Below are 26,890 nucleotides of genomic sequence, written 5' to 3'. Positions count from 1 at the left end.
CCATTAGGTGCCGTCTGACATTGCAAACCTGGCCCATCCTGTCATCAGCGGCTTAATTCCCCCAACGATATGATTCCTTCGGAGTGATTTGATACTCGACGGGTGCATTTGCGGTCTTTCAGCTGCCATATAGTCACAGACCTATTATTGCATGGTGGACAATGAACTTCATGAAACATCACTAACGGCAATCAGTGACCCCGGTTGTAGTAAGTTTGTATTACAACAACATCTGAAAAAATTTAATCCAGCTAGAAGGACCACTTTTAATGAGTCTTCCAAAGTTGGATCAATAATGGCGTAAGTAGGTGGAATTCCCTCCATGTGTAATTCTAGCAGTGTAATAATGGTACCTGAAATTCAAACCTGTGTAATTTCGTCGTGTAGCACATATACGTAGCTAGATGTGCATAAAATGCTTTCTGGATGAATATTAATGACTTTAGTGTTGTGCTTACTGCAAACTCCACATGGCATAAGGCAAGAAGCATCTCATAGTCTAAGTCTAATACATGAACTTAGTAACTAGAATTTAGCAAGTTTGCCTGGAATTAATTCCGAAATCAAGCGAACAGTGTTACCAACGGAACGAAGGTCGTTCCGCTATTGATTCTGCAAAACTTACTAAAACTCATCACTATTACGTAAAAAAAAATTGACGCCATTGTTCAAAGATGAACATATCGTAACTGACACGGGAGCTACTTGTTTTTATTTTGTTAACGATGGCTTCATCAGCATTTAACACACTATTCATTTGAAATGTAGCCGGGCCAATTATTATTGCCGCCTTTTGCAAAATTCTTACAATTTGGTGTTAAAATCATAATTGTCGGCTTGGCCCTACTCTAATTTATTCCAATAGATGAGATAATAATTCCTTGGGAGCTGCTTATGTATTTTTATTGTAACCGGTTGTTAAGTGGTATTAATGTGAGTTTATTACAAGTCAAATAAAACATTTTTTCTTTAAACCGCCCCATTTCTTAGTTTGAATATTATTCCAAGAGCCGGTAACCGCGTCAAATCGCTCGACTTGAATTACTGTAAATAACATGAAGTTATTGCTTGAACCACCCCCTATTAGGTTCAATGTGTTCATTAAAGGGCGGTTAGTGTATCAAATCGTTGGTTGATTGTCGTTATTAAAGAATATAAATAGATTTAGGTACTTGGTAACGTGCACAGACCATTTATTAACTTGAATGTATTAATCTACCGGTAATTACCGCTTCGAATGGGAACATTATAGCGGCATTATAAAAATAAATAAATAAATAAAATTTATCGCGTGAACCACCCCATTATTAAAGCTTAAGATCGATGTATTCATTTAGGGTGGTTAGCGAATCACATCGTAAGATAATTGTCCTAATGTACGGGGGTGGTTCAGAAGTTAAACCACCTTAGAATAAATAACGCTTATAAATCAAAATGAGCAACGGCCTATAATCCGAAACCCTTTAGGTCCCGGCAATTATTTTCCTCTAATAACCCTTTGACGCCCCCTTTTATGAGCGTGGAACTTCCACGGCGCCCGCCATTGTTTTCAGCCCGGTAGTTTTTTTTCATTTCGCCATTGTGCGCGCGTCTGTAATATCCAACCTTTGGGGACCCCCCCTCTTTTCCCCCGCCAGCTCTCACTCCCCCCACCGACCCTCAACGACGGCTCCGGCCGTAAGACCCACGTGCAAGCAAATATAATAATATACAACAGCCCTCGGATTGCCAGAATACTCGTTTCCAGAATACCAAACTTAAGAGGAAGTTACAAGCCAAAAATGTGTATATTCTTGGTATACCTTATATTGTAGGTAATAGGAATTAAAATCGCTTGGCAACAGGAGTATAGAAACGTTCGATTTCAAGCATAAAACTGGCTTTTATTTATTTTGTAAATAATTTTATAAGAAATAAAAAAGCTAATGAAGTGAAACTGTCACAGATAATCTTAGCTATAATACTGCATTTTATAAAAGTTGTTTCCTTTACGCGTTTATAAATTTCTATTGAAAAAAAATAATTTTTTAGTAGTTTACATTTATATTTTTTATTGAGTAATTTATATTTTTATTTGTATTCTACTCAAGCGTAACGATAGGAAAACCTTCAATTTATCTAAAGCATATTTTTGGTGTTCCATGATTACTCAACACAGTGACAATTCAGCACACTTTTAAAAAGTGATATAAAGTTATTAGAAACGGTGAAAAAAACTTTTTTAACCTAACCTAACCTACTTAACCCAGTTAATAAAGTTTTTGTTTCATAACTTTCCATGACTTTATATAACTTTTTAGATGTGATGAATTATCATTGTGATGATTTATCCGGTCACCATTTTTTGGTATTCATAATGTACACCAATTCGTTATAAAGATTAATCAAAATAGTGATTCAGCATTAAGCTTCGACTTAAGGCACGCTTTAAAAAATTTTGATAAATTTTATGTACATTCATTTCTGAAATAAATTGAATGATTGATCAAAGCATAATATAATCGTAGGATTTATGAAGTTGAAAGTATTTATAAAGAATATATTAGCATCGGGAGCATTGCCTTTTTAAATTCAAACATTGTCAATTTTACAGACGATCAGAAATTTACCCCTCCAATGAACGCAGTTACTCAACTTGAAAAAATACGAAATCTGTCAAAAATTTAAACAAAAAAATGGGTGTGTCAAGCCTACGCAAGACAGAAGTGAAACTTCTAGTATTCTTCTCTCTCTCTCTTTTCATTTCATTCTCTCTTTTTTTCTGTCTATTGACATATTTATAAGTAGCATGTGATAAAAAAAATTAAAAGTTATAAAAAAAGAAAAAAAAAATTAGTTAAAGCGGGGATCGAACCTCGGTTCTTCACGACCACAGTCGTGCGCTCTGCCTGTAGACAGCGAAGATGAGTTAGGAGAGTGAGTTAAACTAGGTATATAATATTTACACCTTGCTAATGTTTTCAGTATTATTAGGGCTTTTTTATACTAATTTTCATATATTTATTGGCAGGTAGAGTAGAAATTAATATTGTTTAGCGTTTGCCAACGACCATACCATGTTGAACACACCGGTTCTCGTCCGATCACCGAAGTTAAGCAACATTGGGCGCGGTCAGTACTTGGATGGGTGACCGCTTGGGAACACCGCGTGCCGTTGGCCTATTTTTTATTTTAATTTCATGTTTTTTTTATTTTTTTATCATTACTATAATTAATAATATCATAAAATTCTTTAACTTTTCAAGTATGCTACAGGCCTAAAATATTACTTAGTGGATTGATATTATGGTCAACCATTGAAAAAAAAAATTCCTACAAACTTATTAATGTAATTACGATCTTTTTCAAGCGCGTATGTAATGATTATTTTTATCAACCTCGCACACACCTTGCTAATTTTTTCAATATTATTAGGGCTTTTTTATACTAATTTTCATATATTTATTGGCAGGTAGAATAGAAATTAATATTGTTTAACTTTTGCCAACGACCATACCATTTTGAACACACCGGTTCTCGTCCGATCACCGAAGTTAAGCAACATTGGGCGCGGTCAGTACTTGGATGGGTGACCGCTTGGGAACACCGCGTGCCGTTGGCCCATTTTTTATTTTAATTTTATGTTTTTTTTCATTTTTTTATCGTTAACATCATAAAAAATTTTATATCATTCTTTAACTTTTCAATTATGCTACAGGCCTAAAATATTACTTAGTGGATTGATATTATGGTCAACCATTAAAAAAAAAAAATTCCTTAAAAACAAAAAAATAATATTCCATGGCCGAGAATCGAACTCGGATCAACTGCTTCGAAAGCAACTATGCTGACCATTACACCACCAACGCCAGTTGTCGAGATGAGCTAAGAAGCATTTATATTTTACTTCAAAACTTTTACTACATCAAATGAACTTTAATCGGTCCCGCATTTTCGTTTCGGTCATGAGTTGGTTTTACTCCTCGAAATTGCATGACGCGCGTAAAGAAGTTTCACTTCAATAAATACACGGCCTTCGTGATCGAGGTGAAAAGCTCTCGACTAGCAAGCTGTAGGTCGCAGGTACAAATACCCACGTGACAAGTAAAGTTTATTTAAATTATTTGTGTTATTTCACAAATTACTCATTTAAAATAATATACGGTATATTTGAGGAACGTTCCAGATTGGAAGATACTCGGTATCGCGCGTGGTGTTAGACCGCCATTCAGAATTGAAACGTTACTTGAAATGGCTTTGGCCGTGTTTGGTGACCAAATTTGAATAACCAGGTATTTCTTCCCCATCTCCTTCCCCTCCCCACTACCTTCAGCCTCACAAAATACCCCAAATGGGGATGCCATAGTCTCACTGGCTCCAGGCGGTTGGGAGCAGTTGGTACTCCTGTGCGGTTTCACAATAAAAAACGTTCCACAGGTATTTAAAGTATAACAATGCACTTTACAGACGAAATGTAGTAATCTGTACAAAACTAATCGAACTCGTTCAAAAGAATAATAATTGTAATCCTTTTATCATGCATTATTTTAATTGCGTGAGCAGATAGGTAGTTACGTCGTTACAACTTTTTGCTTTTAAAAGTATTATTATAATGAGTTTGTATAAATTGGGATGTTATTAATCCCCCATTACATGGGGTTAATCTTAGGAGGCCTCCACACCTTAAGCACCTCCTCCCGTAAACTGTAATTAAAACCGGGTTCAAATACTTCCATTGCGTATTTATTTTTTATATGAAAATTAAACTTTTCACTTTGGCGAGAATACTTTGAAGTTTCTTTTCCTTACTCACGCTTAAGGGCCTCTCGAAGGAGATGAGAGCAAATCTTAAGAAATTTATGATTTGAACTTGAAAATAAATTAAGATTTAAAGCTTTGTACTTTGCACTTAAACTCAAACTTATATTGATAATAAGAAATATTTAGTATTCCTTATGGATTTTCATATTCCTAACATCAAACCATGGTAAACATATTACCTGAAAGTTAATGGTAAAAGATATCGGGGATACTTAGATAAGGCACGACCACATGAATCAAATACTTGACTTGTCAGTAAATGTGAGACGATTCATGCGTGTGATCGAAGCAAGTAGCGTGTGCTAAGATAGAGACGTACGAGTATGTCCATTCCCTTTTCCCACCACTCCAACCCCATCACCTATTGTCTTAAATACATAAATGCTTACATCCCATGGTTAGCAGGTGAATTAGCAATTACAGTAATAATTATTACGTTCATAAATTATGAGATAACTTTTAAGTTATTCGATTTCTAATTTCGTCATTATCTATTATTCTGCTGTTGACATATTAATTAAAACAATCTGTATAGTCCTTTGATTTCGAAATATTACCACCGTGCATTGGGCGCAGATATATATTTTGAAAATAGCAGATATAAAATGACGCGCCTGAAATATTTCGAGTAGCAATCAATTTATGGTATTTATTTTTATTTAACGACATGTCGAAGATGTTTTAAATACGTTCAGTTTTAATAGCGTTGATGACTTTTACGATCTCTCGCCAGAAGCAGACTTTGATTAGAACGTGGTTCTTTATAGAAAAGACAATGGACCATTTGACTATTTGACAACCGGGGATGCTGGATAACGTATGACAGTTGCAGTTATTCGAAACAACTGCTTAGTTCCACATTATTATGTATCTTAAGTGTTTGTTGTGATTTTTCTAATTTAGTCGTCTTTTGTAGCTAATTATTTGTTTTTTTTTTATTGCTTTGTTTTTTTTTCATTTGCATTCACTTGCTAAAAGTTGATTATTGCCTTACATTACGCAATAGGATGGGAAAGATGATGAAAAGGAAGGCTGGGAAGTACCTCGCTATTCATAGTTGGTTACCAAACATAGCTAGTACCATTTCTAGCAAAATGTCATTATTTGAATTATGTGCCTCTTTAATTCTGACAACTTTTCAGGACGGGCACAAAGATGTTCAGAGTTTTCTATACTTATTTATAAATTCATATCGTATTGCCCCGAAATGAAAAATTCGAACTGTTATTGTTATTATTAAGTATCAAATAATAAACATCAAATCCCTTTAATACTGCGTAAGTACCTGCATGCATATATATTATAATAACGTTGATTAATTCGTCGATCTTTAGAACTCGGTAATATATAAATATGGGTAGCCAAATTACTTTCCGTTAGTTTCATCCAGAGCCTTCGCTACTACAATTTGCTGTGGAAATACTCAGTAAATCTGGATTTAGAGTTTGTGCGTGATGTAAGAGATAAGGGTTGTCCTCCTTCAACCCTCTACCTCAACCTCGTGTATGATGTAAGGAGATAACCACTACCCCAGGTATCAGGTCCCAAGTCTCAGGTTACCCCACAATTAGCCTATTATACGTGTTATCCGAAATTCGTTATGTTATTATTACATAAAGATTTTATGTATTTTGGCTTCGAAATCTAAAATACACGTCACATCACAAACAATGTAAGAGTACATCACCCGGCTTCGCACTGAAATTCGTTATATTAATTTATTCCTTTATTTTGAGTTGCAGTAATTTTTATACTAATCCTACTAGTCAGCAAAAATGATGTTTTGTAGAAGAAGCGATAAAAAGCAAAAAAACATAAGAAGAAGCAAATAGAGATTATAAGAGCAAAGAAAAAAGCAAAAATAAACTAAAGTAGACTAAAAGAGCCAAGAAAAATAACAGTAAGAAGCAAAAATAAACTAGAAGAGCCAAGAAGAAGCAAAAAGAGAATAGAACAGCTAAGCAAGAGCAAAAGACTAGACGAGCTAAGAAAAGACAAAAAGAGTCGAAAGGAGGAAAGAAGAGGTAAGAGGCTTAATGAGAAATCATAAATGCTTTATCCGTTTATCCTATATTGGCTATAGGTTGCCTGTAGTTATACCGGCCAATTAACTCCATTTCGACCCTAAGAACACGTGTTCCAATTCCTAACAAATCAGTGTCCTGTGCCGGTCGCGCCGGGAGAGGAGTACTCTCGGCTGGTGTAGTACATTCATAACGTGAACGTATAAATGATCTTCACAGATATTCGAATGAAATTCGTTACGAAAACGTTGTTTTTGCAATTTAGTTTAACAGTTTAGAAGTTTTACGCATGCTTGTAACCCACAATAGTTATCGGCCTTGAATTGGTAATTTGGTTACGATATCTTGAGTTGTAGATATACTACAATAGGTAGGCTGTACACAGGTAGTATAGTGCGGTATCTGTATACGGGTGGATCGGCTTGTGACTTAACTGTAAGCACATTTGAGCAGTTAAGCCGATAGTTCTAAACTGCGAAACGTTGTAAATTATACCATTCGTCATTCTTTATGTGATATCTTTTCTCGCGGGAATAGAAACACGTCCTTTTTATACACTCGCAAAACGATACAACGCCCTTTCAAGCTTACCTTTATTGCCCTTTTATGATAATGCGTATATGTAATATGCTAATAATCTCTGATGCCAATGCGTTTATTTTTAATATTCATTTTTGTGCTATACCTAATAATATTAGCAAGTTGTTTTCGTAGTAATAAAACACACGGATTAATTCGTATCAACCACGACGAGGTGATTGGCTTATGTTTCCTGACATATTCCATTACCATTTATTATTGTAAACATTTACCAAAAATCGGATAAACCGATCGCAAGGCCCATTCAAAGCCGTATCTTTTAGCAATTAGCATCAATCACTCTTGTCTCACTAAACTGCCTAAACTATAAAATACAATGTCATGTATTTTTAATTAGCCTAGGCGCCTTTTATCCTCGCTAGGCAATACATAAAAACTGATAGAAATGGAATAATTCAGATCGCTGATAACCGAGTTACTCGTGCTTAGTTTATTAAATCAATACCGACATAAATCTTGTCTATAAAATAAAAATAATACTATTATTGACATCTTTTGATATCTTGAATAAGTTACTTTTATGACATTTTGATCGCGTGAACATTAATGTAGCTTCTACGATTTCATGAAAAGGCTAATCTACGCGACGATACTTAAATGAGATCACGTAATCGAAAAGAATGATCTACAATCCTTCCCTAAACACTCTAAACATGGAAGATCTTCGCACAAAGAAGTCTATTATATTTTAGGTTTTATTAGGCGTCATAAAATGGTATTTTTCAATAAGCGGATTGAATTTGGGTTAACGTCGATTTAATGATGTGTAACTGTCTTCTTCTCCGTTGTATTTTCTCGCCGAGTTTTAAAGTCATCGGGCTGAAGGCAGCTGCCAGTACTGACAGCACTGCCAGCACTGCCTTTGCTTTGGTCGGTTCGTACAGACTACAGCGTACAGTGCTTTATTTAATACCAATGCGATCGCTTCCTAGTTCTAAAGTACCAACAGAAGGAAAACCTGTATTACAGGCTCGGCAACATATAATGACTTGTCATTTTTAATTCTACTGGTGTTCTACATTGGAAAGCAAGCACTTTATAAGTACCCAGTACCCACAGTAAGTTAGGAGTGAAACACACAAAAAAACACTCGAGTAGCTAATTCTAATTACGTTTTCCGTCGACGGATCGACTTGATATACTTACATAAATAGCAAAAATATCCGACACATATTTTGAATATCGTCTCGAGCCTCGCGGATGTAACGTAATAATATTATCATATCTACATACCTTTATATGTATCTTCTACAGACCTTTTAGCGTGACGAAACAAAATGGCGAACACTTTATAACGATTTGACATTTCATAAGACGGTAGAGTGGAAATGATTAATGGAGAATGGAAGATAAATTAAAATCAATTTTAATTGCTATTTTATATGCGCTTACAATTTTGTCATTGAGCAACTGGCGCTTAAGAGCTTTTGGAAAGTAATTCAGTAATTTATTTGATAATACCCCTCTTAATATTATCTCTACGGGTGATATATTACGCTCTCTTCTTGTTCGTATTAGCTTTTTTCATAAGGCACCTACTCCTAGGTTTATTTTAAGCTCCGCTTACCTAGGTTTAAAGCGATCACTTTAGCAACTTGTTTGCTGTAGCCACTTGAAATATTTTACTTATAATATATATTACTTTTACTTATAATTTTTTTGTATTAACTGAATAAAGGCTTGATTACACAAAATCGACATAATTACCGTTACCGTTTAAGGTACAGCCAAATTGTGAATGACATCGTATTGTAGGTGTTTACGAATACTCGAATTTAATTAAAAAACCAAACATGTTTGTTCAACAAATAATTGCAGCAGTTTAATACAATCAATAAAATCAATGAAGTGAACGAACTGGCTCATATATACAGTTAGGGATGGTATTATTGGAGTGCAAATTATTTAATTGGCTCCATAATTCTTTGGAAGTAAGTCTCAACTTGATGATGGGAACAATGATGGGAAAATCAGCAGGAATGTGCGTAACTCGCCGCCTTTCATTCTCTTCACTTCAATTATGCGTTTTCGAGTTCATCCGTATGTTTTTAGGAGTTAGGCATGTAGATTTTTTGCAACGCGGCAACTGTACAATTTTACAGCTAGGATTTAACGAAGGTCGTAGCCATCCAACTTCTATCGCAATTTTCTTATAAATAAAAGCAATTAAGGTTTTTGAGTAATTAATTAGAATGTCTCCAAAATGAAACTGCTTTGCCGCAAGAGAATCTAATTGAAAGGCAAATTCCATCATAACTCGCAAAGTTTTTGATTGACATTTTATCGCCGTGGAAAAATGCGTCGTTCGCTGAATACATTTGCCAAAATCGATTCAAACTTTATAATGAAGGTCTGATTTGGGCCGCTCTTTCCTCGGGCATTTTAGGTTTAAAATATATAACGGGGGGAAAGTTTCGTGATAATATAGGCAGATTAACGCTAGTGGGACCATCCAGCGATAGACTTTACGCTTTAATGCTCCTAGCCTGAATATTTTATCTCTTCTGAACACACGGTGGCCCATAATCTAAAATATCGGCTGGTACCTACTACATATACCTAGACGTCCTAGATCACTCATCACACACACTTAACTGCCCGTACCCCGTACCCTTACATACCTTACCTGTACCTATATCTATACACTCTCTACCCCTAGTTGTGTTCACTTTTCAGAGGTCACCCACGTGATATCACCAGCCTAGACGAAATATTTCCCTCTGAACGTGAATGCATGTTTTTTCCGAATATCACAGATTTCAATAGCCTAATATATACATATTATACCCATCTCTAGAAGCTCAATATGGGGAAACCTGTGAGAAAATATGCCTTTTATAACGACATCCTACGCGCTTTGATATCCTTCACCATCTCCTTGAATAAAACGATAGATATGTAAATTGCGCTGGGAGTCGCGATTATAGTGTTTGCTTTATTCGAGGCACTGCCTTGTAAGGCAACGGCACCTTGAAATGAGAATTTAACTGCTGACTGCTGATGAAACACAAACACAGAATGATAATTGTGAAATGTAAACAGAAGAGAAGGACTAGACTAGGCTAGGATTGGCGGTGCGTTGAGGCTGGTAGGTGACTGGACTGGTTGATTGGTATATACTAAGATTGGGCCGCAGCCATAGACATATGAATATTATCATATGTCTATGGCCGCAGCGGTGCATCTCGATTTAACGCTTGACATAAGTACGATGCGACCGATCGCCTCTGTAATAACGTGGAACGAATGTTTGTCGTTGTCAACATTTCCCGACACTTCATACATTTTTCACGCACCGGGGATCGTATCAAGACGCGAGGTGATTCAAATATTCCTGATTACCTAACAGTAAATGTCTCGAATTAATAACGATATCATTGAGACAAATTGCAAGAATACAAAAGACAACCCGACGAAATAGTTGCTAATAACGCGAGTTTATTATTAATTTAATTATCTGAACAATAATTCATTAAAATTAAATACGGTGAAGATTTTATGAAGACGTCTTAAAAAGTCCGAATTCCAAAGCTCAACAGCGCGTCGTATCCTCAATAAAAGTTAATTATTATAGCAGCGTGTTTGTTCCACCTGCCTTAGCGCTAGGAATCCTCGAGAATCGTCCTCGCTCAAGCTGAGCACTCCCGGTTTACCCAACTGCCAGAGTGCCACCGCTCAGCGCTTATACGCCATGCGCCGATCTAATGTCCCATTATTTCTCGGCCATCTAACACGAGAAATGGGAAGACCTTATCAAAATACGGGCTCATTAGAATACTAACGGGATAGACTTTAGTTCTAAAATCTTTATCTTTAGTTATATTATATTATTCCTAAACCCGAGCCTCGTGACGTCTACTGTCTACATTGATTTAAGTAAAGTAAGTTATATCGCACATCGCACGCATATCCCGACTTGAAAGGTAAATTTAATCTCCAGCTTGTATGCCTTTATTCATTCTTTGTGTACATATTTTATGAGCGTTTCGTAATGAACCGTACGTGCCCGTATTTTGTGAACAAAATAATGCGAAAGCGTTTCATGTTCCAGCACACCTACAATATACGACGTTGTGCTTATCCATTGAACGGAAAATAATCATTTGAATACGCGCCTTTGTGTTGCTTTGATGGCTGTCAATTGAGTCCGGCTCTTTGGGTCTGTTCTGTTTCATTTAAAGTTGACCTGCAGGTTTTCTTCAATACAAGACCGGACGAGCGGGCGGGCGAGCAAATCTCACCTTTATTTTTATGTGACACCTCACAAGAGCGCCCTTGTCTGTACAGTGTAAAGGCGCCACCCGGTTAGGCAGCGTTTCGAGGCGGGTTAAGGTAGGGGCTGTAGAAAGAGATATTTTAAAGCGGGCCTTTAAGAGGTCCTGATTATATGCTCATTCCACATGCGAACTGTCTTATACAAAAACGAATCGAAGAAGCGGCCCGTTCACATGAAGCGAACATCAACTGTAAACGGGTGTTCTGCTCGTGTACGTCAAATTTCACGCACGTGCATCGGAGATCAATGCTGCTAGCTCCTTAGAGCAGGCTCTATTAAAATACACATAGAAGAGACACAGCATGCCCCATTGCGTCTGTGCATTAGAGATGGCAATCGATCTGTTAACAGTGAATTGGGCGTACTTGAGATTTGCTTAGGGTTAGCAGCTGATTACCATTGAAGAATCTGCTAGCCCTATACAAGAAGCCCAGTTCTTGGAAGCCAGATTTACTCGGGCTTCTATAGATCCCCGATACTTAAGCTGCTCTGATATACTTACTCCGAGAATTTTGAAGAAGTCTTTATTGGGGAGGGTGCTTCCATCAAATTACACCTAGACGTAAACTTTTTTTATTTTTTCTTTATTCATAACAATATATTTGAATACAGTTTTTACATGCTTTTCGACTACCTACCACACTAGACACATGTCCGTATTATGGTAGTCAATGGTAGACAATGTTCATCGTCAAGTACAAATCTTTGCATGAACCTAATACTGTTCAGTAGGTATATAAAACAGTGGGGTCTTACAATAATTAAGTACTATTTGTAATGCAATGCAAAAAGCCTCCGTAGAATTAGAGCGAAACGATCTGTTCTGTCGTAAATTCCCTTTATTTATTAAAGCTGACGTTTTATTTGCCGTGGTTAATGAATCGCTCGCTCTCCCAGTGTGTTAAGAAGAACAATAACGACTGTGTTTGTGTTTGTTGTCAGTACATATAATAAGCCTTGTGTCTTGTGTCTTGCTAGGGGTACAGCTGTTAGCTAAGGATGTCGGGACAAAGTTAAAGATGCGACCACTTTATCTTGTCATGTGTTTTTACAGAGCGGAGCTTCACAATCTTTAATCAACAACGCTTCTCTCCCTCTCAGCACATACCTTGATGGCAAACAAGCACTGAAAACTACACACTAGTTCATTTTTCAATCTCAACTCCGACTATAAAATTTCTTGTCTGCACTTAGTATCTACTTACTCCTAACATTCTTATTTTTTATATATCAGCTTTTTGTTATTAAGTTTAGTGTAAACATCTCTTGAGATATTATGTAATACCAGAGTAGACCCGTGAAAAATCACGGGTTATATAATTGTACGATTGATAATAATTATTATTGTATGTTAGCTAAAAAGCACGAAATATGACTTTACTTCAAGATAAACCCTTTAGAATACATAGAATTTAAATAATTTTCTGTAAAAAAATATTCTATTTCCCTTAGTTATTTTATCGCTGAATTCTTGATAAATGAGTTCCAATGTTGAAAACGACGGTTTAAATAATTTTCTCTTTAAATATTGTACATATCATAGGTAGGCACTTCATTGCGCTCGGAGAAGCTTCTTATATGCAATAATTTTAATTTATAAAATATATGGTCAATTTTTTCGTTTTCCTGATAAAAACGGGACGAATGCATTAACAGAGTTGTTAACAAAAATATCAGTTAAGAGCGAATGTTTTATGATGACATAATGATATTGTCACATTCCGTCATGACATTTATTAGGAAAAGAATACATGTTCGCCATATATTCTACATGACTAATATTTTAACAGGAAATTGGCATGCAATCGCTTTCTTAACAGGATTTTTCTCCATGCATGTCTGAATTTTTCACACAATCATTTCTAAGTTTGAAAATGACACTTAAGTTAAAAACATATCCGAGATTGTTGAACCAGATTTACATCACAGACAGATCCACAGCCAAGATTAGTATTTTTAATTAGGTATTTATTTAGTGTTGTAACAAGAAATTATTCTCGAAAAAAGTAATCCATTACCTCTGAACTGAAACATTTGTTGAAACTCTGGTTCGTAAACTAGATGCGGTTGTGGAACCGGTTTTTTTAAACGTGTAGCTGTGGATATGTTGAGATGTTGACTGAACTATATTGTCTATAACTACAGTATTATGCTGAAGATGATGATGTTGACAGAACCAACTCTTCTAGTTGACTCGCACTCGACATTTACCTTACTTACCTAATTACCGAGAAAATCTTCGAACTTTTTTTTGACCGGTAATTCTGTGAACAGTAGACCTTGCGTCCAAAAAAATGTATTTCTAATTTTCTCTTATTTAATATACCAAAAATTTCTCTGACATTCAGTTGCAGTAGGTACTTAAATACCTACCTACCTAATTGTAGACAACCTCGTATTTCCTGCTGCACTTTTTAAATTTCAAATTCATTACACAATTTTTCTAAAGAAACGTCATTATGTCATTATCTCAATGATAATTCATGTTTTAAGCTTTTTCAGACTGGTAGGTAGGTTTTTTTTAAATTTTACGTATACATATAAAAAATCACAATTTTGGTGACTTTCTCAACTACCACACTAGGCTCATGCCCTTATTATGGTATCATAATATTGAAAAAAATGCGAATGTGAATGTGCTAATCCGGAAACGGAACGTACAAACAAGTTTACAGACAGATGAAATGCAAAACTGTCGAGTTAGAAGAACTTTGTACCAAATAATTTTTGATAGTAGCTACACAGTACAATAACACAGAATAAAGATCTTTAGGTGTTACTTGTACCCAGAATAAAGCTCTGTAGGTGTTACTTATACAACAACAATAATAATAATAATAATAATAAAACCATTTCAATCAATGCGAGTGTAACATGTTTTGAAATCGATTTTATTCAGAAAACACGTGTTTTTATGTTTTTTTATGATAGATTTTTATGGATCCATCCATTAAAAAACGTACTCTATTTAGAAGGTTTATTTTGTAGCCCCATATCTCTGTTCACAGGAAGAAATTATTTCTAAATATTTTAATACAAATAGGATTAACAACTATTTTTGGGCATTTAATCAAGTCTAGACGTTTTATTTTATTTAGAAGTCTTATTTCGCAGTATTGATATGTACCTGCATTTTTTTTACATAATGTTAACAATTCACTACCGGTTAATTGTGAAATAAAACTAATTGTGAAATAAAACTCTTCAAAAACAAAATGATTAAAATAAGAGAACATTATTTAGGAAATAATAACAATAATTCTGAATTAGTCTGTTTATTAATATTAATGTTGATACCGGAATTACTTGATTATTACTTTATAGATTCGTATTACACAAATTTAGAGCTCTTGCAACTCAATTCACAATTTTTGCGCATAATTTACATTTTGGTTATTCTCTTTATTTCGAAACTCGTTCGTTTGTGTTCCCGGGTAAACAGTTATATCGATAGGTACATAATGACGTGAAGTGAATAGAGAAATATATGACGATATCGTTTAGTAGCTTGAGTGTATAGATTTTTTATTTTCCACGATATTATTTAATAAAAAGCGTGTGAAGTAGTGGGACGTGTTTATACTGTTTATATTTGCCTTCTATTTACACCAATTCGATACGACACGGTGCTAACAAGAAAATACTGCTTTCCTGCTTGCTCTACGAATCACGTCTAGAGATCTTTGTTTGCCCAGCGTGTTTGCACACTTTTTAGACACTTCATGTGTCATAAATTCTTTTTTTTTCATATCTATATCCTTTTACTCACATGGCAAATTGGCCATACGGGGGCAATCTGTGGATACCGTCCAAAGAAATCAATATTATTTTTAAGCCTTTCTTTGGGATATTAGTTACTGAAACAAAAACCGTGGCACCTATTTACTTCGCTATAAAAATATGCTGTGGGTACTAAATGTACTTGTAATATACTACCTGTGTGTAATTATTCTTATATGTACAGCCAAGATTGCCGTATAGTTTGTTCAGGAAGCGTTCTCCATACAAAATACCCCCAGGCTATTTCGCATATCCCCGTGATCTCGTTGACTCTGTGGCCGATTTACAAAACCACTTGGTATCTAAACTCAACGATCAAATCTTGAAATTGGATACGAAAATAACATGTTACTGCATTCAGTGTGATTCTGTTGTTATGGCTTCAGGGTCGGATGAAACAAACCGGTCGTTGATTCGTGTGAACTTGCACTATTATCGCTGCACTGTATCGGATATTTTTAATATGCATTGTGCGAACCTATACTTATTGTATCAATTTTCTGCCAAATTTATCACTGATCTCCTCCCAAATAAGAGACACCGAAGTTTTTAGGATTAATTATATAAACTATGAACTTAACTCTTTTTTATCGCGATGATATTACGGAGAGCACAGGTGTCCAAAAAATGACTATGACTGATTGGTATAATTTTAATGAGATCAACATTTTTTGATATTTCCAGAGTGTTAGGTATAGGTTATTGAAACAATCTCTTCATACCGACTAGAAACACAAAACAAAATGTAACATTCTTCTGCAATACATAAACACCCAACTATCAGACACACTCACTTACCAATAGGATGCATGATCAATGAGTACTATAGATATATTTACTGTCTCCATTTATTGAATTAGTCATAAGTTATACCAGCACTTTGTTGAAGCCTACAAATTAGAGTTGATAATGTACTTTTAGTGATTTGTATTATATGTTGTAGTTACTGTTTTATTTTATGTTGCTGTTACATGTTTTTTTGCTAACTTTGGTTCACACTTAGTTTATCATTCTCTAAAAACATTGGGTACCTATAATTCTCGATAGCTCACTAGGTGTATTCTGTTCGTATAATCCATGTAAAAGCCCAGCTGGGCGTAAAACTAAATAAAATAAAATAAACAACAAAACAGATCAATTCAACAATCAGAAATAAATCAAATGTTGGCTTATTTTCTTCGATATTTAATTGTAAATGGTTAATTAAAATACTTATATCTTTCTTTCTAATCATGATTTTATAAAAATAAGTACATCTTATTTTTTATCCGTTATTCACTGTTTTTTTTGTTTGTTTTAAGATCAACAGCTTTTTAAAGTTTGTATTGCTATTGAAATTACGTAATAAACAAGTGTGGTTTTTGTGTGATTTATTGGCGTCCCTCTAAAATCTAAATGACTAATGTAAGGTCCAGGATAGACATTAATTATTTTTATCAGAACACATGGCTGAAGTCATTTACATATGTATACATGACACTTCCAAACCAGTTTCTATGACTAATTCCTCCACACTACTATACTTCCATACTGACTAGTGCTAGTACACACCACGCTGCGAGCTCTGCTGGCTAGAAGTTATTGAACTTTCAGATGCCCAAAGTGGTCCACCTTAGATCTTCTTTACATTCACAAAATCAACACAAGTTGAAGAAACAAACACGAATAAAATCACCGAGATAAATAGGTTGGAGTTTCTTCTTCACTGGGACGTATAAAAACAAATGGGTATGTTATATATATTATAACATCCATTATGCTAATGAAAAATTATGATCTATGTGTTCTTCGATACGGTCAATATGTTTTTTTAAAACCCGTTTTTTACTATTTCCTTTTATGTAGAATAATATCTCGGACCTTACTGAAAAAATACGCATTAAAATTTATAGCGTTGTGAGATCGGGAACTGTTAGATCAATAAAAATGTTTCTCGTTTTTATGAGACCCATTACTATCTGAATAAATTGTTTCAAAGGAAAACTCATCAGGCGATCACTATTAGTGGACTTGGAATTCTTGTATTTTTGTTATCACTGAATGTAGCTCATTTGCTAACAACCATACAGCACTTTTGTGAAAGTGTGCCCGCCGGTTCAATCAAAACAAATACCATACTTTCAGTGTAATCGAGAACTTGACTCAAACTTAATCGTATTAATAAATGCCTTAGTTTTTTGTATTAGCTCTACTCAGAAGGCTCATCTTTGGCTATAACGTGTGGTGGGTGTTTTTTAGGAGAGCAAGTTCTTTGAATGAATATGTTATGTCATGTTATTCATGTCACTGAATTTATCTCTCCCTCTACGGTCCAAGGCGATGTTCGGAGAAAGACCTGTTGGAGAGGTCAAAATGTCTCCCTGAACCAGTCTCTCCCGATCTAGGCCGCCACGCAGTTGGTGGCCAGATCGTATCCGCCGCCAAGACCCAGACAAACCTCACCCCAAGAACCCAGCCACCCCTGCTAAGTCACTTAGCGTAGCGAACCACTTGGCGTGACCTATGACAGAGGTTTTGGTTAACCAATAAATAATTCCCGTGCCGGCGGTACCCATACCCGTATCCCAAATTGTATCACATGGAAAATTTATTTGGATGCTGTCTAATAAATCAAAACAATACTATTATAATCTCACGTGCATGAGTACCTACAACGGTTCCACTTTATTATTTCTTTAATCCGTCTCTACATATCCGTAAGAAATTTTCCGGAATTTAAATGATTTTAATCCCCTATAAATATTTGCACGGTTCTTAGTAATATTAGAGAAATATTTGCCTTATTAAATACATGTTGTTTTCTACGGTGACCGGATAACTCATCAAAATGATAATTCATCACATCTTTAAAAAGTTATATAAAGTCATGGAAAGTGATGAAACAAAAACTTTATTAACTGGGTTAAGTAGGTTAGGTTAGGTGTAATTTTTTTTCATCGTTTCTAATGATTTTATATCACTTCTTAAAAGTGTGTTGAATTGGCATTGTGTTGATTTAGCATGGAACCGTTTTCTACACACGAGTATAAAAATATCACGGCAAGTACGTTGCGTAGAGCCCGCAATACACGGGCGAGTTAGCGTGTAAAAAACAGAGTTTAGGTTCACGTAATAATGCGTCTTCCATAAGAATAAGATGGTTTTAATCGGACTCATGCAATATACCGATCCAGATTCCCATATAATTTTTTGTTTTTCTTTTAATTTGTTTACATTTTTACCGGATAGTCATTGGAAAACCATCATCTCATCGATTATTAATATAACTTGACGAAGTTATTAGCACATGGTTTACAAGTAAAATTATTGCTGTAATTACTTACATTTACAATCATTACCTTTTAAATTCAGTGCATAACGCACATATTGTAGTTTTGTATTCCTACTGCATTATTTAAATATCATGAAATCATTCCAATGATTTTGTATGCTTTCAATCCAAGGTTCGCTCGCAATTAAATCTAATTATGTTGTTTTCTTTTGTTTCAGGTGGGTGATGATTAATGATTAATGGTGATTAATGATTGACAATGCAGCTTCATTTCAACAAGAGTTCCCGGTAATCCTCGCTAATTAATATGGCGCGTTCGCCTTATTGCCCGCTGAGTGGTATTTTTACATTTTACGCTTACGACAAAGTTATGATAGCGATGCCGGGTTTGAACTCCGTGACTTATCCCTTTATATACATAATCCATGGTATAGTACCTACGTCTCAACACAACGCGGCATCAAAGACGACCATTATAAACTGGTACTATGTTAAGGAGTGGCAAATTATCCAACAGTCATTACGGATAATGTAGAAATAGTAATTTATTTTCTGCGAGCCCTCGCACCGAGCTTGCCAGATGTGAGCTTTAGTAAAACGTTAATCATATTGTTTTACATTTTTACCCGAACAAGAGAAGAATTAACGCTTAAAAGTCATAAAAACAAACCCCCTTCGAATTTGAAAGTAGTGCGAAAAGTTTATTGGATCTTTAATCTGAAGATCTGTTTCGGTGATTCGGTCAAGTTCCTTTGTATCCTGAATTGAACACGGATATACGAGTATAACTGAACGCTGACGTAGACTGTTCTATGTTACAAAGCAGTGTAAGTGTCTTGGCGCGCGGCGGAAGCGCATAACAGCTCAACTTGTATAATATTTACAGGGGTAGCTAAATACTAAATAGGGACCCACTTTTATGATTCCACCCAATTCCAATTACAACTGTAGGAAAATCGGAAACTTTTAATGGCTTACACGATTTTGCTTTTAGTGGCGAAGGCATCACGCCGGCTGTAATTATTAAAGCGAATGAAAACGAACGTGGTTTTTTTTCAAATATGGCATAAAATTAGACTTGATATCTAGAAGCGGGAAATTTTCCAAGCGGCAAGCGCGTCCGGGTTGTTTTTCCAGTCGTGACTAATTTGTGACATTTATCAGGTTAATTGACGCCATACCAGAAGTTATACATTTTTACATAGAAAATTCAGCTGAAAATTTACCCTAATCGTAACATCCTAAGAAATAATTATTAACGATATGCTTCTTAACCTTATGTATTGCCCTTTCGAGAACTCGGGGCAACTAATTAGGAAATAAAACTAGCTTAATAGTACTATTTTTACAACGCATTCGTGTATGTACATTTGAATGATTTATAATGCAATAGCTGGTTATATTTGAAGCACGTTCAATACTAAAATATAAACCACATTTCATAAATTCCTACCAGGAAATACAACGAGTAAATCAATATCTCCCGTTTTCGATATTAGTCCGAATTACACTACATCAGAGCTTCTTCATCTGTGGGTGGTTTCGGGTGGGTCGCGAGAAGCTAAGAACTGTGCTTAAAACTTGTGTTATCGTTCATTAATTAATTAAATTCTGTCTTATAACCGATATAAAACCGACTAAGTTGACAACACTCCGGCTGGAAAGGGCTGTTGAAATATTTTCCCCTTTTTCCTTATCCCTAATTCAAATAATGATGCATTCGAAATGAATTATCGGTAGTGACAGAAACCGAAAGATTGTTAAACCCTTTAGGCCTCTGACATATTGACTGTTGTATTTCGTAATGAAGCTGTCAGAAAGTCTGAGAATTTGTGTATATTTCCGCTTCTCAATATAATCCTAACAAATGGATATATCTCAACGTATCAAAAACTAAAAACTATTCTTGAAAGGTTTTCATAACCTTTCAAGACTTTCAAGTTATACTATCGGAAATAAACATATAATTTAAAAAAAAATAAAATTTTAAATGCAAACATAAATAAAATTTAAAATGACTCGTCTTGTCTCGCTTTTTCGTCTTAACACTGAACTAAAATTGCTGGTAACAAAAAAACACATAATAATATAAAAATGTATTCAAAACATTACAGCTACCTCACTTTTTTGTCATTTCATATATAATTAGCAAAAAATTTCATAATTTTTCTTAAATTGTGGTCAAAACCTTTGGTTGTAATTATTATTTGATTAACTTCTGTGTTTGAATATAAAGATTGGGATTTTGTTTTTTTTATTTTTAATATCGTTTATTTAATATTTTTTACTATGACAGTAAGGAAGACAACGATTTCTATGGGAACATATGAGTTGTTAAAAAAACAAATTGGCTCTACGGGTACTAGCTGTTCCCAAAACCTAACAAATTAGGCTGAGAAGTTAAAGAAGCGGGTCGCTGGACTACACAGTTTGGAAACCCCTATTTTACAATCTGCAGCCAAGTTCATATTAGTCTTCGATCCATATTCCTGGTCCCTAGTGCGAATGTACATAGTTTTTGAGGTCCCCATATTAAATGGAAAAACTACCGTTCCACGACGACAGAGCCCGTAACATCACGTAGATAAATCAATAAGCCGTTTTTTCTTATATATTTATGTTCTGACCGTGTATTATGGGCTTTCGTATAAAGGAGTCAAACATCAAACGTCAAATACGAAAATTTTACGAATGTTTGGAACAGTTTGTATTATTCATTCTAATAAAATATTTATGGCAGTCCTTTTTATTGAAAGCAATTTATTAGTACCTACCTAGTATTTGAAGAGATGACCAATAACTTTTATCCTCAATATAACTTCGAATAAAGCGAGCTTAAAGTACACCGCTTGAATCAGTGGCTTATAATAAAATATGTTTTTGTACACTATTTATCCGTTTTTATTGTTCTTATTTTGACAGTTTAAAGGTTTATTATATCGCAGCTTTTGACATGAAAAAATAGATTTTTTGGTAAAATTATGTTGGTTTATTTCTGTAAGTATTGTATAATTTACCCTCAGCAATTAGTTCGCCGCGACATTGCTCTCTGCTCTCGATGGTTACTTTTTGGTTTAAGAGGCCATTTGACCTAATCTAAGAATACTAACAAAACACTAATAATAAATTGAGAAGGCAGGACTCGATTGATATGAAAGTTTATATAAATATGCAATACGTGAACGATAAGAGGTCCCTGAATTAAAAAAAAATGTTTGAATATTTCTCATTTTTGTCCAAAAAAGTACCTAATCAAAAATGTTATAATAAACAAGATTTTTGTAAATAGGCTGTGTCTGTGAAATTTGTATTTATATGTTATTTAAGGGTTGAAAAATGGTTGTGCATTAATTCTGTAGACCCTCTGGTATTTGTCGAGAAAGGATTCGAATACGACGAGCTTTCTGGAATTTTCTTCCCTTTCGACTGAGCTTTCTCCTGTTCTTGCTGCTCCCCGTGGCTCCTGGGACGCCAGAATGACGCCGCGATAATTTTTCTCCTCTGGCATATCCATCTGAAGAAAATATTTCCTTTGTTTCGACTCTTTTTCAGCTGGCTGTATGTGTTTTTTTTTGTTTTCCCGAGGCTAGATTTTGTAATGGAATTCCTGAGTGGGCAGAGGAAACTCGCGTGTGTAATTCGAGAAGATTATGTGAACCTTACAGACTTCTGCTTTTATATGTAAAATGAATCTTAAAATCATATTCCTATTTTCTTTTGAAAGTCACTGCCCTAGCTTTTTCGTCATGTCTTTTATCGGTTTGTATTTAATTGAAATGGGTTTTGTAAGATTAACTCATGATAATACATAGATAATTCTAAGAGTGTCTCATTTCCTTTTATGACCCGTTCCAATAACGCGCTTTCCAACCAGAAGTCAACACTTTTAATTTAATCTTCGCCATCTTTCAAACTCGTCACTTTTAATGGTAACTACACGAAAAACAATTAAACGATATCACATTAAATAAAATGTTTTTTTTATTCTAACACACGTCTGGCCACAATACCACGCTCAGAGAGCCAAAATATTTTAAATGGAATTTTGCCAATTATATTTTAGTGTGTTTGCAAATTTAGCCAAAACATTTAGTTCGCAAAAATTATGAAGACATTTCTCTATAAAACGTCGACTTAATCTGCGCTTATCACGCCACCAGGCTCATGGCGAGCTTACTATAGTGTTTATGCAAAATACGCTTTTTTAAGTTTGTTTTCTTTAATGCCCGAAGAGGCTAAAGATTATGCTAATTTAGCACATAACACGATCCAACCTAGATAACAAAATCCATCTTCATTATTAGTTACAGTATCTTCTCTGGTATTATGTTATTATGGTCGGAATACGTTGATCCCAACATATCAGCTGTCAACTCTTAAATCAATTTGCTTCAAACCAAATGACATGTATGTCTTATTATATTGTTTAAATTATGTACTTATTCTAGTTACGGCTCTATTTGGGTACTTGAATAAATTACTATCTGCCAATAAACTGATATACTTTTCAAGTGTTTTTGAAAGGTCCGTTCTCACGAATGGGCGAAGTTTTTGTTTCAACACCTGAAATCACCATTAACGTACACTTCAGTACGCTTCAAATCACTCACGCTCGTAGTTAGATAAATCTTCTAACCGAATTATTATTCTTACATATATTTTTTATGTGAGTTCGGATATTAAGTCATTCATTGCAAAAGTTTAAACGACTTCAACATATCATCCCGGAGATTTGAAAGATGACCTTTGAATATTCAATTTGTTTTTGAAATAACAATATTTTTAATTGCTCGTAATTTGACAGCGTGACCTATTCGTTATTTGTTTCAATGATACAAATAGATTGCCGGTATCAATCACAGCGATGATGAAAACGCTTCCCGCGGGCTATTCGATTAGAAAACCTATCACATTAAATCAATTTGATAAACCAATATCCGAGTAACATGTTTATTATAAATTATAGCAACCCTTTACATTAAAACTAATCGCAGGTTATTTTTTATCAATTTCTTATTATGTAATGTATGCTTAGCGTTAACTCGAATAACCTTTAAAGCAAATGGCCATATCACGACCGCTATTATTACTAGTAGCTTTATACAAAAAATGTTTTATATTTGACCATGTTTTTTCGGGTTTGTATTGGATTTGGTTTTAAAAGCTTTTTAGAGTGAAATTACATCAATCGCAAAAACCGTTTCGATGCCATTTTCCTTGGTTCTTTTGCAAGCAAAAACGATTAATAGTAATTTGATTTGTTGAAGTGTATGGATGTTTCTTGTTGGAACCTTCTTAATCAGTAGCGTAATATGGGGTGAATTTATAAATTTTGAATTTGAAACCAAATATTTTTTTTATGAAATCGTTCGTTTCGGAAAATTTGTTGTACTTTTTATCGATAAATATATCAAAATAAATATTATTAGGGGATCCAAAAAAAAACTTACAATTAAAGTCACGTTTCGGAGAAGGGCGACTTTTATATATCATTTTTACAGGCTTATTACAACTATACTTTCACGAAATCCATTTTTTTTAAAATTCAAGTACATAATACGATAGACGTTATAATATAAATGACACGAAACTATTATAATCGGTGAGAAATTTTCAAAATGTACATGCATTTTTTCTGTCTGAAAATATCAATAAAAAAATTGCTTCACAATTAAACCATCTATTGATGGTTATTATTTGAATATAATTAGAAACCATCTATTTTGACACTTATTTTTGAAACTTCGTTATATCCACGTTGCCCCAAAAAAACATTAAAAAGAATCGAGTAATACTTTCGAGAATTATGCAGATAGATAGCCACGATGTTCAAATCGCTGATCGATTCAAAATTCGTCCTATTTTACGATATTCTAAAAGCACCGCCAGGTGTTTTTTGTTATTTTCCTATTATCACACCATATTTTTTTCATATGAATGAAGAGCTGCGTAAAGTGTGTGCCGAATTATAAAATAGGCTGTAAATGATTAAAGGGTCGTGCTTAGTTTTACGTCCCAATTTAATATACAGCGGATCGTAAAATATTTCCAACGCTTTCATCCTGCTGCTTAATACTCCAGTTCTGAACTCGTAAATGGATACTTATGACCGTAGCATTATCTGCCCGAAAAAATAGAGCTAGCCCTTTTAATACAACCATATCATAGGTATATATACCGAAATTCATCTCGCTGTGGTTATTAATGATTGGGAAGTTGAAATTTATTTCAGACTTGTATCGTCAACCTTTTGTAAGCGGGTTCTAGATCGACTGCCTGGTTTATTCATCTATAACTAGGGTTAAGTCTTGCGTGTGGTGCATATTTTGTTTAGAGCACGCACCTCTCAACAAAGAATCCCCTTTGTTCCAACTTCCGTTGTTCTTCTACAGTGCGGATTACATCTCGAACACCTAATGATGCGTGATTTCATATTATATTATCCATCATTTATTTAACCTTTTCCCGTTGTTTGAATATTACATCTCTCCACCGTGTTGCTGACCCCTGACACAATTGCATGAAAATAAGTGGCTCGTATTTAAATGTTACGAGAATAGAGGCCTAGAGAAGTAGCGACCTCCCGTGGAATAAAGGAGAACAGATTTGTTTACCGCTATCGCCTGGCTCTCTTATGAAACGGTCTTCACTCTTTGCTCTGCTCAGATGTCGATCTGGAAAATGTCAGGGGTCACCAGCATTCGCTGCTTGCCTTTGTGCCAGAAGTAGGTACTACTAACAACTAGCCTTCTATGTACCGGGAACTCTGAATCCAAGCCTGGAAATATCTTGATATATGATAACAAGATATTAACTAATAAAAGAAACTTTAACTTGACATTGAGTACACGCGACAGTTTTCCCCAAACTTTATGACTGACATATTGTCATTGTAAGAAGCTTGCAGTGCAATCTGATAAAAAGTGGACTTAATTACATATTAGTGGGTAGTTTAGTTGCTTGTTCGAACAGAGGAAATGGAATTACGATTCACTCTCGAAGGCGGGCATATTAGTGTAGCCAGTAGCCATACAGAAAACAGACGCATGTACCAACATATATACGAGTAATATAAAACAGACTATCCAACAAACTCTGAAAAGAACACACCTACCAGCAATATCGCTTTTTACGGACAACGTGCTTTGCTAAAATTCAATTTCATATCTCGCGAGTCTATTGTTGTTAGGGTGAATGTTCTGGAATAGGCAACCCTTACAAGTAAAATACTCAACGCTTCGCCAAAAGGAAGGAGTCTTTTGTATTTCGTGTAGTGTTATTGTTTTTTTTTTCAATCATCTCCCTCGAGTTGAAAGGTAGGTAACTTGATATGATGGAATCGGGCTTGTTCAGATATTTGTAGTACGACTGTAAAGGTGTTTTCACGGGCTTGTAAAACGATGTTTGTATGGAATTTATTTTGAAGAGATACCGAGCAGCAGTACCCAGTACCTAACTACATAAGACGTCTAAGTGGCAATGCTGCCCGCTCGAATTTTCAGCGAAATAATATTAAAGAATATGAAATTATTTTTAAAGCCTTATTTTTAAAACTTTTTGAACTAATACTTCGTGATGGTTCTCTAAATGTAAATGCTTTCCGAGTAAGCTGGATTAAAAAAATGTTAAATAAAAACACTCTGAAGTGGTTCTAGATTCCATACAACAGAACGTACACGCGTAATCCAGAACACGTCTATTTAAATCATAATAGACTTGCCTTTTTATATTTTTCCGCTCGGGTTAAGTTTGAACACGAAATCGCGTGTTGGTTTATGACCAAGTTGTGCCTTGTGCCGTTGTCTATGTAGTAAAGAGTAAATGATTTGTTCTAAACAGTGGAATATTATGCGAAATGAACATTTCGATAAAGTTCCTCGTTGTAAGTTGTAAGCTAGTTCTGTGAGCTTATTTGTTATCCGGATAGGAACGTTTTGCTTGTGTTGTGAAAGAGCTGCGTGTAGATCGGCCTGCGCATGGCAATATAACACATATAGGTACCTACACCTAGATATATACTGGTTATTGTGGTTATCAGTAGGACTGTAAGTAGGCTTATAGGATCATCAGCTGAGCAGTTGAGTAGTTCAGCACCTCTAGTACGAGTACTAGACCAGTATGTATAGAGACTTGTTGGAT

General features: G+C 34.9%; 1 protein-coding gene and 2 non-coding genes across 3 annotated transcripts in view; all 3 read left to right on the top strand.

Moving 5' to 3' along the window:
- The window catches only part of LOC149418372 (uncharacterized), a 124,545-nt gene that overhangs the window by 59,974 nt on the left and 37,681 nt on the right, over nucleotides 1-26,890 (top strand). The gene's annotated exons all lie outside the window — the stretch shown is intronic.
- Nucleotides 3,042-3,160, top strand: LOC149418374 (5S ribosomal RNA). Its single transcript, XR_016303069.1, has one exon. It is a non-coding gene; the product is annotated as a 5S ribosomal RNA (ribosomal RNA).
- LOC149418373 (5S ribosomal RNA) lies at nucleotides 3,483-3,601 on the top strand. The gene has a single exon (XR_016303032.1). It is a non-coding gene; the product is annotated as a 5S ribosomal RNA (ribosomal RNA).

Source organism: Hesperophylax consimilis, chromosome 13, assembly GCF_061612785.1.
Source record: "Hesperophylax consimilis isolate HC1 chromosome 13, BYU_Hcon_1.0, whole genome shotgun sequence".
NCBI lineage: Eukaryota > Metazoa > Arthropoda > Insecta > Trichoptera > Limnephilidae > Hesperophylax > Hesperophylax consimilis.
Note: the sequence above shows the minus strand (reverse complement) of the source record. Positions and strands in the feature narration are given on the sequence as shown.